This window comes from Lissotriton vulgaris, chromosome 4_1 (assembly GCF_964263255.1).
Source record: "Lissotriton vulgaris chromosome 4_1, aLisVul1.2, whole genome shotgun sequence".
NCBI lineage: Eukaryota > Metazoa > Chordata > Amphibia > Caudata > Salamandridae > Lissotriton > Lissotriton vulgaris.
Genome location: NC_141691.1, coordinates 2,054,388,579 through 2,054,402,922, shown reverse-complemented (window position 1 = coordinate 2,054,402,922; position 14,344 = coordinate 2,054,388,579). Strand labels below are relative to the sequence as shown.

Below are 14,344 nucleotides of genomic sequence, written 5' to 3'. Positions count from 1 at the left end.
ACCCGAGTTCATCCCTGCCCATCTAGTAGGCCTTCAGCCGAATCAGGGGTAATCACAGGTAAGTTCACACTGTCAGTTTCAGAGTCCTCTGTGTCCGATTGGCCCCCACCTCCGCCAGGTTCCGAGTCTTCCGCGATGGGTCCGCCTTGGGAGCTAGACAAATTGGAAACCATCTCCAACACCCCTCGCCGCTCCGCCGCGGTTTCCACCGTCGAGGGTCTGCCCGATCTACCACGGCGGCTCCGAAGTCTCTTAGACCTCCGCTGACGCCCAGCTTCCTATGTGGATTGGAAGGAGGATCCAAAGCCATCTTTGCCGGCTCTGTATAACTCAAGCCAGCTGCATACATCCTCCGGGTTTTCAAAGAATTTGGTCGTGCCGTCTGGGATGATGCGGAGTTTCGCCGGAAACAGCAGGGAGTACTGAATGCCTTCGCTCCGCAACTCCCGTTTGATCGCCAGGAAGGAGGCCCGCTTTCGCTGGGTCTCGTAGGTGTAGTCTGGAAAAATGTTCACTTGACTGTTCTCGACCTGGTACGGTCCGTTGTGCCTGGCAGCATTGAGGAGGAGATCTTTGTCCTGAAACTGCAGTAGTCGCGCCACCACCGGACGTGGAGATCTGCCCTGTTGTGGAGGCTTGGCCGGCACCCTGTGTGCCCGCTCCAAGGTGTAGAAGGAGGAGAGCCCCTCAGGCGCCACCACAGTCCGGAGCCAATTCTCTAGATAGGTCACCATGTCGCCATTTTCAATCTTCTCCGGTAGGCCCACCACACGGATGTTATTCCTCCTGTTATGCCCTTCCGCATCCTCCGCTCGTCTCTCTAAGTCCCCAATCCGGGATAGGGCATCTTTCATGGTAGCGGCCAGGGTATTTTGCGTGGGTTCCAAGATTCCCACCGAGCTCTCCACTTCTTTGACCCTGTCTGAGAGCTTACTATGGTCCGCTCTGAGCAGGCCCAAACTCGTCGCGACCTGAGCAATGTCTTGTTGTAAGGCCGATCGTGTAACTGCGATCGCCTCGAGGATCCTATCGAATTGTTGCTGTAGGTGAGGGCCCCCCGATCTCTCTGGATCCAGACGGTCGTCTTTGTCAGGAGCCTCCGTGTCCGAGACGGCCTGAGTGCCACCTTTAGCTCCCTTTGGCTTCCTCATGACGACCGTGTCCTCCGGTGGGGAGCTCAACAGACGTCCAGCCAGGGAGGGGGTTTCAGCAAAATGTCTCTGGGTGCCGGGTGTGGGTTTGTGTCACCGTAGGCCGTCCACCGAACCCAGCGTAGTGGCACGGGGCTCCCTCACCAGTCGGCCGTCCAGTGGTTAGCCGCGACCTCGTCTCTGGGAGCAAGCGGAGGGGGGGAAGAAGGAGCGATCGCCGCCAGGAAATGGTGCCCCGCCGACCTCGGGTCAGGCCTCCGCCTTCAACCACCGATCTCGCCGAACCTCCAGCAGTCAGTCCGAGTGTCGTTCAGCCGCTCACTATGTTCCGCAGGACCCGAGGGGGTCCAGACTCAATGGCATGCTCGCTGTTAGCTTCAGGACCGAGACGGAGTAAGTCCGCTCCGCTCCGGGCAGCTCGGCGCCTCCAGCCACGCCCTGCGGCTCTCAAGGCCTCCGCAGCGCCTACGGAGTGACCAGCAATCTCGACGGAAGTCGTCCAGGAGGGTCTCTGGTGTCCGTAGCCCCCCTGGCAGCCGGACACAGCGCCGCTCCTCCAAAGGGAAGAGTGTAGAGAGGATGAGCTCGGAGACGGCGATCCCCCCAGGTTCGTGGTTCTCTCCGGGCCTATAGAGACGGAGCGGGCGCCATCTTGAGCTCCGCTCCGCTCACTTCGCAGCTCCGAATTCTCTCTCGGCCAGTCATTTCCCGGGGCTCTTCAGGTGTCTCCCGAGTCGGCCTCACTGCGCTCTGCAGTTCGGGGGGTCAGGGAGCCCGTGACCCTCGGAATTCAGGATAATTGCGGGCTCGGTCTCAACGTGACAAATGTATTTTTTTTTAAACAAATAAAGAAAAGAAATACAATTAAAAAAGAGGGAGGGTGGGTGGGACAAACAAACTGCGCCACACTCCTCCCGCCTTGCCAATAACGTAATTCCCGCCCACAACTTCCTAAGTAGCCTACCTAAGCCCCGCCCCCTTGCCCCCTACTGCCCAATCGCACTAAGGTGAATTGTTCCACCGCGCGAATCCTCCCAGGGGACACGGTTGGCGCCACGGTCCCCCTGGATCCCCAGTGTCCCGGTGTAATTTTCAGACACCGGGACTCTTTCAACATGTGACGTCATGAGGTAATTTGCATATTGCCAGTCCCCCCACATCTTTTTATAGGACTTGTGCCTTGACAAAGCCCTAATTCAAATAAATGCAATGGCTCATATCTAATAATTCTGTCACTCGGTTACCAATCAGTGGTAGCCATGGACCTGACTTCCTTCCCTTCTCATTTTATTTTCTCTCATCGATGAATCCATGGGTGGGAATGCCTTAATGGCTGTCACCTGCCAGATCAACACTCGTCGCCATATTTGTTTTAAAAAACGCCACACCGGAGTTTCTTCGTCTCTTCTTCTTTATTTCTTAAGTATTCCTAGCATTTCCCAACCATCTAGTTTCCTTCACATCACCAAGCCTGATTCCCTCGGTGACATCACATAGCTAAGATTCCAGACATAACAACGTTCTGTATTCTACTAAACTAAACTCTATTTTTGAAAAAAAATAACACAGCTATCAAGAATTGAACAGTCACTTACCCAAATAAAACCTTAAGTCTGAAAACAAAAAGAAGAGCACAGCATGTTACACAGCAAAGCCCAACTCAGTGGTGGTTTCTACATCAGGGCGGTGAGGCGTTGCTCCACTTATTATTTGTGTACATTTCGAGTGTGCCGCTTTAAATTATTAATACAATTTCAACTTTCAAAGTTGAAATTGTATTAATAATTTAAAGCGGCGCGCTCATATCACGTGCGGCCGCGGCGCGCTCGCATCATGTGCGGCCATGGCGTCAGGTCATATGACAAGGACTCGGACTCAGTGTCTGTCAGGCAGGAGGCAGCATTGATTTCAATAATGAGTGCGCGCACTGTGCATGTGGAGTGCGCATGTTGGGTTTGGCCGGCTGCCTTTTCTCGTCCAGGAATCCAGCATGCGCAGAGTGGCTTTGCTACAGCAATCACAAGGTGACTGTGGGGTTGCCCAAAACCACAGATCCCAATAGGAGCAAAATGACAGGCTAAGAGAGCAGCTTATGCATCTAGATTGGCAGCTGCAGCCGAGGAGGCATGACAAGTTGGAGTTGGCACCGCAGACCTCAGGGGTGGGAGGGCCCGCCCAGCGCCCAACGTAGCAATGGCCAATCAGTCTAATGGCTTAAGCCATGCAGTGATTGGCCATTGTGCCGTTGCTGGGCAAATCGGCCACCCTTCCTCTCAGTAGTCGAGACTGGAATGGAGAGTCAAGACAGTTAGTGAAACACCGGTCCGGTCCGTGACACGAGTCAAAATCATTAGATTGATTCATCGACTAATCAATCTCTCATCATCATCAATCATCATCTATCATTCTTGGATCGGATCTACTGCTCCCCATTGCCCGGCCTTAGCAGGTTTGTGATCAAGCCTCTACTACAGATCCCCGCAGTACTGCATCTCCAGCCCTTCCACATCACACTACTGGTTGCAATGCAAGCACAGGTAGTGTGGTACAGTACAGTTTTTTGTGAGAGCGCGGCCTGACCTGCGCAGGACTAGCAGCTGCAATTGGTGTGTTTGAGGCTGGGGGTATGTGCTGTGAGTGTGAGATTTGCCATTTAAAATAGTGTGCAAGAGGCCTGATCTGTGCTGTTAGCCTGAGGGTGGCAGTTGGTAAGTTAGAGCGAGGTGTGGTCTGTGCTGTGTGTCTATGTCTAAGGGTAGCAGTGTGTGTGAGGCCAGATATGTGTAGTGTCTTTGATCACAACTGTGAAGGAAGCCATGCCTGTGTCACACAGTATGGATTTGTGAATCACGTCTTGGAGCTGTTGGTGCAGAGAAATTATGGTCCTGAGGGGTGGGAAGAATAAGATAGCAAGTAAGTTCACCAGGGCTCGAGTCGGGGTACCCCGTGGGTGTACGGCATCCCCCCACTTATTTTACCGGGAGCTCGATAACTGGAGCAAATGGAGCGACACATTCACTCTTTGGCCTCTCTGGGGTGAGATTGGAGCCCATTCAGAACACTGCTCATGCGCAGGCTTCTCTGATGCAAACGCATCTAAGGGGTGAGCGAGGGAAGGCAATGAGTCTGATAGTGCAAGCCACCTTTTGTGACGTCATTTCCTGTCGTGATGGCAGCGTCCCCCCATTTCTTTTTTTAGGACTTGTGCCCTGAAGTACACCCACTGAGTGTGATGTCTCTCTGTTTTAGGTTAACAGGAGGTCGTGTGTGCGTACGTGGGGGCTCCTTTTTGGACAACTCAGTCTCACAAAAGTAAAACACACACACAAACCTGAAAAATAAATTGCAAAAAGCACTTTTTCTGCAGCCTGTTAAGAAGCAACGCAGGTTTTTCAGTTGCACCGTGAGCACAAAAATCGCGACCTCAAACAACGCACAAAATCGAAAATCCGCTGCTACCAGACATCACAACTCTGCCTAAATGTTATTGCGCCCTCTTGTAACACATGCAAATTTGTAACCCTGCTGTTGCAGTTCGGTACGTGAGGTGCCCTGCGATATTTGGCAAGTGAGAGGGTGGCTTACTGGCTTCACAACAGTGTATTGAACCAGGAATGTGTCTTTAATGTAAACCACACAAAGTGCTAAGAGTGAGCAGCATGGCCTGCCAGGGTGTTCCGTCCTTTGATATATTGATGTGTACACAAGGACGACGTGAGAGTTTGTTTAAGGAAAAAATGCTTCGTATGCAAACCTGTCCATGTGCTAAATCAGTGGCACACCTTACAAACCCCGAATCACCCGCACAAGCCATGTAGAATCCATCAAAAGTAATAGGACAGTGCAGCGCAGAATGGAGGTGCTTGCCGGCAGAGGGCCCTTTCGTTCAGAATTGTCAATAAATCTGTCATTGTCAGATATGGGTTACTTTGTTTTGCATGATTTGAGCCATGCCAGTCTAAGAGATAGAGCATGTTTTGAAAATTTTACTTTAATTATAACGCTCGCTGCATTACCTCCTGCATCACGGGTGGGCTGACTGTAGTGTGCATCAGGCGTTTCCAGGAGGATTAGAAGGGCTTTGTAGCAGTGCAGCTGTTTTAAAAGCACCGCAGAGCTCCTTGTATCCAACAGTTTTCAGGAAACAATAAAAGTGGCAAGATAACTCTGGTGATTAATGCAACTGATGGTGAGACTAAAGATTAGAGTTTTGTCTGGTGACAGTGTTGGCTCATCTAAGGATGCGCGGAGGGTTAATTTGCCTGCTGCAAAGACTGTTTACTGTGTAGATCACAGAAAAGTATTTTATTTGCAATGCTCAGTGATTACTTCTGTTGACACAGAGGTCCTTTTGTTACTGTGCAGTTCATAAGTTACAATCACAATCAAACACAGTGAGCTGTGAAGTGTCGAAGAGCTGCATCCAAACTGTCTGGAAAAACAAATAAACCAGGCAATAACTCACTGACCCCTTCCTGCACTTACGTATTCTCAACTCGTATTTCCTATATCTATAGAATGTTATATCAAAGTCAACTTTCTGTGACCCAAGAACTACTCACCATCTTTGTAACTAAGGTACTGGAAATACAAGAGGAAATTCTGTGGCATGGTTGACTGAATTATGTGGCATTAAAAAGATCATATGGGGAATATTTTGTGAGTAAAGGCAGTTTATGTGACATGTTGTATGTATTTTTATATATTTGGGTGTTGATGCAAACCAGATCCCAATGCAACTCTTGGAAGTTTTTGCACACTCCATGTACTTAAAGCTACCTACCTCGTTATCATATGAAAAGTTTTTATTGATGTCATATCTACATGTTCACAATTGCTTTATTAACGTTCCTTCTCTCTCAAATTTGCTTGAAAATGCACCATTTTCTCACTGTTTTTTCAAAGTTTTCTGAGGGAGGTCCCCCCGAACTCCCCTATTGACGGTCGAGGTCACTCACTACGCTCGCTCCCCACAGGACATTTTGTACTTTTACGCCTCACCACTTTCAAATGTCACCAGCCGCCACTGGCCCAACTAGCTCTAACAATCAAGGTGTACCATACCTGAACTTCATAGCAAAATCATTAATATTAACCTTACAATCCAAAAAAAACAACCCTATACAAACCTATAAAAAAACTACATTATTTTCATTCACTAATATAATTTCAGTTTTTTTACTATTCAATCTTAAGTAAAGCATAAGCATACAAGGCAAACTAATAAGATTGAATTGTACATAATACATGAATAAAAATAAATAGATCGGTATTAATGAGAACAAATATCAACTCTAAATACCACAACACAAAATATAGTATAAAACATTCAGGGCTAAAAAACATTGTTATCTGTAAACAGCATACATTAAAAAATAATAATATAGCATTTCCTGCCCTTTAAAAATGTATTTATAAGCATTTCTTATAGTTGTGTACCTGAAGAGATGAAACCGAATGTTAATCATAAATAAACATAAAAAGACACAAACCCCATGGAGAACAATGTAAAATAAAAACATATTGGGCCCGATTCACAGATTGAACTTAAGACTCAATCCTAAACTTACTACTATTTTGGTATTCACAGAATGCACTTACTACTTTTGGCATTCACAGAATGAACTTAATACTTTTGGTATTCACAGAAGTTAGGATTTTGTCTTAAGTTTGTCTTAAGACAAACTTAAGACAGACTTAAGACAGACTTAAGACAGACTTAAGACAAAATCCTAACTTCTGTGAATACCAAAAGTAGCAAGTTCATTCTGTGAATGCCAAAAGTAGTAAGTGCATTCTGTGAATACCAAAATAGTAGTAAGTTTAGGATTGAGTCTTAAATTCATTCTGTGAATCGGGCCCTAAACTTCCTCAATATTTCATTTAATTATATAAACATAGTGGGGAACAATGTCCACAATTTAAAAAAATAAATGTGTGCCAAAAATGTAAGCATTAAATAAAAAGAGTAATAAATAAAAAACAAAACCCAACATAGTACTTTTTAATATATAAAAAATGTTATTGAATATACAATGTATACAATATATTGTTTGTACAAAGAAAACAATTATTATATTTTGGAAGAAATTGTTAAAAATGATATGTATTTTACAAAACTCTAACAGCCAGATTCATCAACACAAATTGCGATCTCAATTGCTGCGAAATAGCTATTGCGATCGCAATACCAAGAATTGCAATTCGTGAAACAAAACCTGACCCAAATGCGAAATCGCAAAACATAATTTGTGAATTTGCAAAGATAATCGTAGAATCAAGGTGGAACCTCCTATGCAAATCGGAAATTGAGAGTTCCCAATGATTCTGCGATACAAATTGCGAATTCGCAAAATAATCGCAAACCAAATGCATGAAATATCGCTCCCAGCAGAAGCGGTCGCTCCACACGCTGCTCCCTGCCTCACCTAGTATCGTAGCGATCTCGCCTTGCACTGCTTCAGCCTGGATAATTATTTCATTTTAATTCAAAGCGATAGATTGCCCCGCCTGCCTATTATTAATTATTAAATTGCTGAAGTTAATTTGATCGTAGCGCTTGATTGCCAAGGTGCGCTTGTACGACTTTTTTACTTGTGCGGCTGTGCTGCCTGCAGATTTATTTGCGCCTGATTGTGCCGGCGCCACTGCCATTTGCATCGCGCTATTGACGATCGTGCCCCAGTCCTGTTTCGTTATTGGCTTGCTGCCATTTTGTTGTTGTTGTTTGTGCCTCCCTGCCCTGATCTCCACCCCGCTCCCGCCTCCCAGCTGACCCTCCCTCGCCCCTCCCCCCTCCACTATCCACTTATGACAGATGCTTTTGCGTGCAGCGTTCACGGGCAGCGGTCGCGCCCTATGCGCACCGAAGGTGCGCCAAAGGTAAGCCCGTCTACGCCCGTCCGCACCTGGACCGCGCCCAGCGCCAGACCCCCTGGTCCTCGCAAAACCCACTCCGCCCGCATAACGTATGACGCCGCTATCCTCTTTGCCCTTAACCCCAGACGCACAACACAATGCTGCAAAGCTGCCCCAGGACACACCCATGGACCATTCGCCTGCCACTCCTGCAAGTTCGCCTGCATCAGGAACCACACCAAATCCACTTCCTCCAAACACAGCCCGACTCTAACCACCTGAAGTGCATCCTGCTGAACACCGGTCCACAGACACACCACTGAACTCTGGGACCTACTCGACACTACATCGCCGGACGTCGCCTTCCTTACAGAAACCTGGATGAACGCCTCATCAGCGCCCGACATCGCCATAGCCATCCCGGACGCTTACAAGATCATCCGAAAAGACCGCACCAACCAAACAGGAGGAGGCATCGCCATAGTCCATAAGAACACCATCCGAATCACGACCAGCTCCGACGATAACCTCGCGACTGCCGAACATCTTCACTTCCAGATCCACACCGACCCCAGGACCACACTTAGAGGCACCCTCATCCAAAGACCACCAGGAACACGCACACAATTCAACGAAGACATCACTGACTTCATCAGCCCACATGCCCTCACATCCGAGAACTACATTCTACTGGGAGACCTCAACTTCCACCTGGAAAAGAAAAACGACAGCAACACCACCACCCTTCTGGACAACCTGGCCAATCTCGGACTCAAACAACTTGTTGACACCCCCACCCACTTAGCCGGACACACGCTCGACCCTATCTTCACCTCCAGCAAACACATCTCCTTCGATCACACCACAGCTCTCCATTGGACAGACCATAGCTGCGTTCACTTCAACTACAAAAAGACCACGATCCACAACCCCCCAGAACCTATTCCCCGAAGGAACTGGAACAAAATCACCACCGACCAACTCTTCACAGCGCTTAACCAAAACCCTCCTGCCATACCATTGGACCCGAACAAAGCTGCCACCAAACTCACACAATGGATCACCCTCAGCGCTGACGAATTAGCACCCCTGAAAAACCACCAGATCAAACAAGGCAGCAAAAAGGCCCCCTGGTTCAACGATGACTTTAAGAAATCCAAGAAGTTATGCCGCACCCTCGAGAAAACCTGGAGAAAAAACCCAACCACTGACAACCTGACCACCTTCAAGGACGCCACCTGCAAACACCTCCAATTGATCCGATCCACCAAGAATCAGCATTCAAGGATCGACTCGACAACAACGCCCACAACAGCAAGGAACTATTCAACATCGTCAAAGAATTTACCAACCCCACCGCCGGCACCAACGACATCACTCCCTCCCAAGACCTCTGCGACTCTTTATCCTCTTTCTTCCACAACAAAATCGCCGACATACATAACAGCTTTGAAAACCAATCCGAAGAACAGACCACTCCACCTACCTCCGAACCAAAACAGCACTCTCACAACCTTTGCGCCTGGAACCCAATCACTACTGTAGACACCATCCGCCTGATGAACTCCATCCACTCAGGTTCACCAACCGACCCATGTCCCCACCACATCTTCAACAAAGCAGACTCCATCACCCCATCTCCGCGATGTCATCAACTGTTCCTTCAACTCCGCTACCTTCCCGGAAAGCTAGAAACATGCCGAACTCAGCGCCCTTCTGAAGAAACCCACAGCAGACGCCTCTGAACTTAAGAACTACCGCCCCATCTCACTCCTCCCATTCCCTGCTAAAGTCATTGAGAAAGCCGTCAATAGTCAGCTCGCCGCCTTCCTTGAATCCAACAACTCCCTCCACCCCTCACAGTCCGGCTTCCGAGCCAAACACAGCACCGAAACCGCCCTCACCGCTGCTACAGACGACATCCGAACGCTACTGGACAACGGAGAAACAGTTGCCCTCATCCTACTTGACCTCTCCGCAGCCTTCGACACAGTCTGTCATAGCACCCTCATACAACGCCTCAGCAACGTTGGAATACAAGGAAAAGCTTTGGACTGGATCATCTTGTTCCTCGCCGGAAGAACCCAGAGAGTCCGCCTCCCCCCATTCAAATCAGAGGCCACCGAAGTCATCTGCGGCGTACCACAAGGATCATCACTCAGTCCCACCCTCTTCAACGTTTACATGAGACCCCTCGCATCCATCGGGCGATAACACAACCTCAACATCATCTCCTAAGCAGACAACACCCAGCTGATCCTCTCCCTCACCAAAGACCCAAACACCGCCAAAACCAATCTACACGAAGGAATGAAAGAAGTAGCCGAATGGATGAAGAACAGCCGTTTAAAACTAAACTCGGACAAAACGGAAGTCCTCATCTTAGGATCATCCCCCTCTGCTTGGGATGACTCATGGTGCCCCCCGGCCCTGGGTACAGCACCCATACCTACAGATCACGCACGTAACCTGGGCTTCATCCTAGACTCCTCCCTCTCGATGACCAGATAAGTCAACGCCGTCTCATCTTCATGCTTCAACATCCTTCGCATGCTCAAAAAAAAATTCCGTTGGATCCCCACCGAAACAAGAAAGACAGTCACCCACTCACTGATCACTAGCCGACTGGATTATGGAAATACCCTTTACACCGGAACCACAGCCAAACTACAGAAAAAACTCCAACGCATCCAAAACGCCTCAGCCAGACTCATACTGGACATCCCCCGTCAAGCTCACATTTCCGGTCACCTGAAAGACCTCCACTGGCTTCCCGTCAACAAGAGAATAATGTTCCATCTCCTCACCTACGCAGACAAGGCCCTCTATCACCTAGGACCCAAATGCCTCAACACACGACTGTCCTTCTACACACCCACCTGCCAACTACGATCATCCAATCAAGCCCTTGCCGCAATTCCGCGCATCCATAGATCCACCATGGGAGGAAGATCCTTCTCCTACTTAGCGGCCAAAACCTGGAATTCTCTCCCCACTCATCTCCGCCTTACACAGAACCAACTCTCCTTCAGAAAGCAGCTAAAAACCTGGCTTTTCGATAAATAATGCACCCATCCTCCCTCAAGCGCCTTGAGACCCTCTGGGTGAGTAGTGCGCTATACAAATTCCTGAACTTGAACTTGAACTTGAAATAGCGAAAAACCTCAAAATCTCTATTTGTGAGGCGCAAATTAAGGAAAACCCAAACCAGGTGGTAACCATGAAGTAAAAAAAATATATATATTTTTTCCAATGAGCCACTGGCTGACCAAACACACGTAAGGAGACACAGTAGGAGCATGAGGACAATCACAATGCCAGGACTCTACATGGTGGTTAGGTGGCGAAGGCTCCAGGCTACAGCAAGGAACAGACGCAGGATCCAGGAGCGAATTTTCTGCCAGCGGGTCATACTACTGGGCCGAACTGAGGAGGAAATCTACTCAAAGTACCGCCTGAATGGGGCAATGATTACAAAGCTCATCCGGGACCTTGACCCCCTGATGCAGCACCCAACGAGGAAGACTAATGCCGTGCCCACCCATGTCCAGGTCCTGTGCAGTCTGCTACTCCTGGCTTCCGGAAGCTTCCAGTGGATAGTTTCCGTTGCAGGGGGGATCTCCCAGAGCACCATGTCCCACTGCCTGAGGAGTTTCCTGGATGCCATGTTGAGCCGCCTACACCATTACATTAAATTCCCAACCACCCAACAGGACTTGAATCAAACCAAGCTAGAATTTTACAACTTAGCACAATTCCCCCATGTAATTGGATGCATTGACTGTACCCACATCAATATCTGCCCACCCGCAGAGACAGAATACATGGACCGGAACCGCAAGTCCTACCACTCACTGAACATCCAGATGGTGTGCAACGCTAAGACAATCATCACTGACATAGTGGCACAATACCCGGGGAGCACGCATGACTCCTTCATATTCCGGCACAGCGGCATGCACACACGTCTGGCCAGGGGAGACTATGGCGAAGGACACCTTCTAGGTAAGTACAGGTGCCAACAAACAGTACATCGAGACCATGTAGCTGCGCATGACAGGCACTCACCCTCTGCTCCTTTCATTCAGGTGACAGCGCCTACGGTCTCCGTGAGAACCTCCTCACCCCACACCTCAACCCTGCCACACCACAGCAACGGCGTTACAATGCTGCACACATTCGCACTCGGAATTGCATTGAGCGGACATTTGGACTTTTAAAGAGCAGATTCTGCATCCTATACAAGACTGGTGGGGCCCTCAACTACCAGCCTGAGGTCTGCTGCTGCATCGTGGACGTGTGTGCAATACTCCACAACATTGCTACCAAGCGGAGGATACCTGTGGATATCTCTGGTAGTGAGTCGGAAGGAGACAACCGCCAACCTGCAAACGTGCCTCATGCACGCGGGGAGAATCCTGCTGAAGGACACAGGCGCCGCAACCAAATCACAATGAACTGTTTCTAGTGCACCCATTTCCCTCACACAACACTGCACTCATGCATGACAAATGTAATAATGACATGAGTCGGATTTACGTGAGACCATAAATTCTTATTGTTTATTCACATGTGAACTGTATTCTGTCATACAGCCCCATGAAGGAGTAGAGGGCTTGCTTTTTGAATCAGCAGGGCCCTGCAGGCAGAATTAAATGTGTCACTGGCGCCTCCAGCCGGACGCACCCAGTCACCTCTCCGTGTCCTCCACAACACTGTTGGCCCGTGATGCTGCAGTGGGCCTGCTGCTGCGGCGGCGTTCCGTTACCAGGGCAAGAACATGCTGCTGTGGCTGGAAGTGCCCTTGCTGGCATCATCCCCCCCCACCTGCTTCACCATGGCCAGTCGGCTGCAGACTCTGCACAGCTGCTGTCACCTGTTCAAGGCCCCTGGCGATGTCCTGGCAACATTGGACCATCTGCACCTGCATTGCAAGGGAGCGGCGGGAAAGTTGTGAGGTGGCATTTCCAATTATGTGATTGGACCTGGTGTAGTCTGACATGCGGGTCAGCAGCTGGGTGATATCCTGCTGGGATACCAGGATTTGGCTGTTCTCACGAACAGCTGCGGTCATGCCCTGCATGCATTCTGTGAGCTGGCCCACATTTTGCGCCGTCTTATGCAGCTGCAGGTGGATAACTGCCAAGTGACGCGCCTTCTTCTGATATACTGTGAACATGCGGCGTTCAATGGCCAGGCCAGGATCCCTTATAGGTACAACCCTGCCCGCACGTGTTGAGGCGTCACGCTGCTGGCGCGTCAGTCTGCTGGACTGTGATCTTACTGTGGCTGTGCGCCTTGTCTGCCTCCTGGCTGCTGGTGGTGTGGCCTGTACCACTGCCGTGGGTGTCACTTGGGGTGGTTGCTGGGCACATGTGGCTGCAGGGGTGGCCCTGTCCACATGGGGAGGTGGTGGTACTGCTGCTGGTGGCTGAGATGGTCCTGGTCGTGGTGCAGTTGGCCCTCACCCTCGGTGTCCTCCGGGTTCTCCTCTATGTGTAGGGCCTCACTGTCGGTGCTGGGTTGTTCAGACGCACCTGTGATGTAAATGGGTGCATCATTAATGATATGTATCTTGCACATGAGATGTTGCTACATGCATGCAGGCTTGCATTCCCTGACTGGCTTTAGGAATTACTTTGAATTGACAGGTCTGGCTGTGTGGGGCTATACGGGAATTTTGGTCACACTAAAAGTCCCACAATGCAATAGGGCATTTCAGGTGTGCATGGCGTGCAATACTGGGGTTATCAAATAGCAAGGTCTGGAGTTATGGGCATTGTTAGGGGACGGGGTCGCAGTCGCATGGCACTTACCTTGGGATTGTTGAGTGGATCAGGAGGAGTACAGCTGGGTAACCCCCACGCAGGCTTCAGGATTCAGGGTGTCCTTCACTAGGTCTTCCAGTGGAGTGTTGGGTAGGACAGTGGGCTCTCCTCCACCGGTGGCAAGTCACTCCCCCAGCCTCTCAGCGATTCGCTCTTTGGCACGCCCTCTGAGGTCGTACCACCTCTTTTTTAATTCGTCAATCGAGCGCTGGGTCACCCCGACTAAATTGACCTTTGCGCGGATGCGCAGACAGATGCGGCACTTGTCAGCCTCAGGCACCCTCCGGGAGTCCTTACCAAAAAGGCGAGCATGGTCCTTACAGACTCCCGCAATGAGGAACTCAAGTTCCTTCTTAGAGAATTTTATCTTCCTCTTTCTTCCTGGGGCACTGCTCCCTGCTGCTTCCTGGGACATTTTGAGAGTTGTTGGTGTCCTGGTGTGGTGCTGCAAGTTGTCTGTAGTGGAGCTCTGGCCAGTACTGCTTCCACTTTCAGGCTCAGTGATCA

The 14,344-nt window shown here is 49.6% G+C and overlaps 1 pseudogene; it reads left to right on the top strand.

Annotated features, from left to right (window-relative positions):
- Positions 1 to 12,612, top strand: part of LOC147724955 (uncharacterized) — a 44,223-nt pseudogene extending 31,611 nt beyond the window's left edge.
- Positions 12,613 to 14,344: the final 1,732 nt, after the last annotated feature.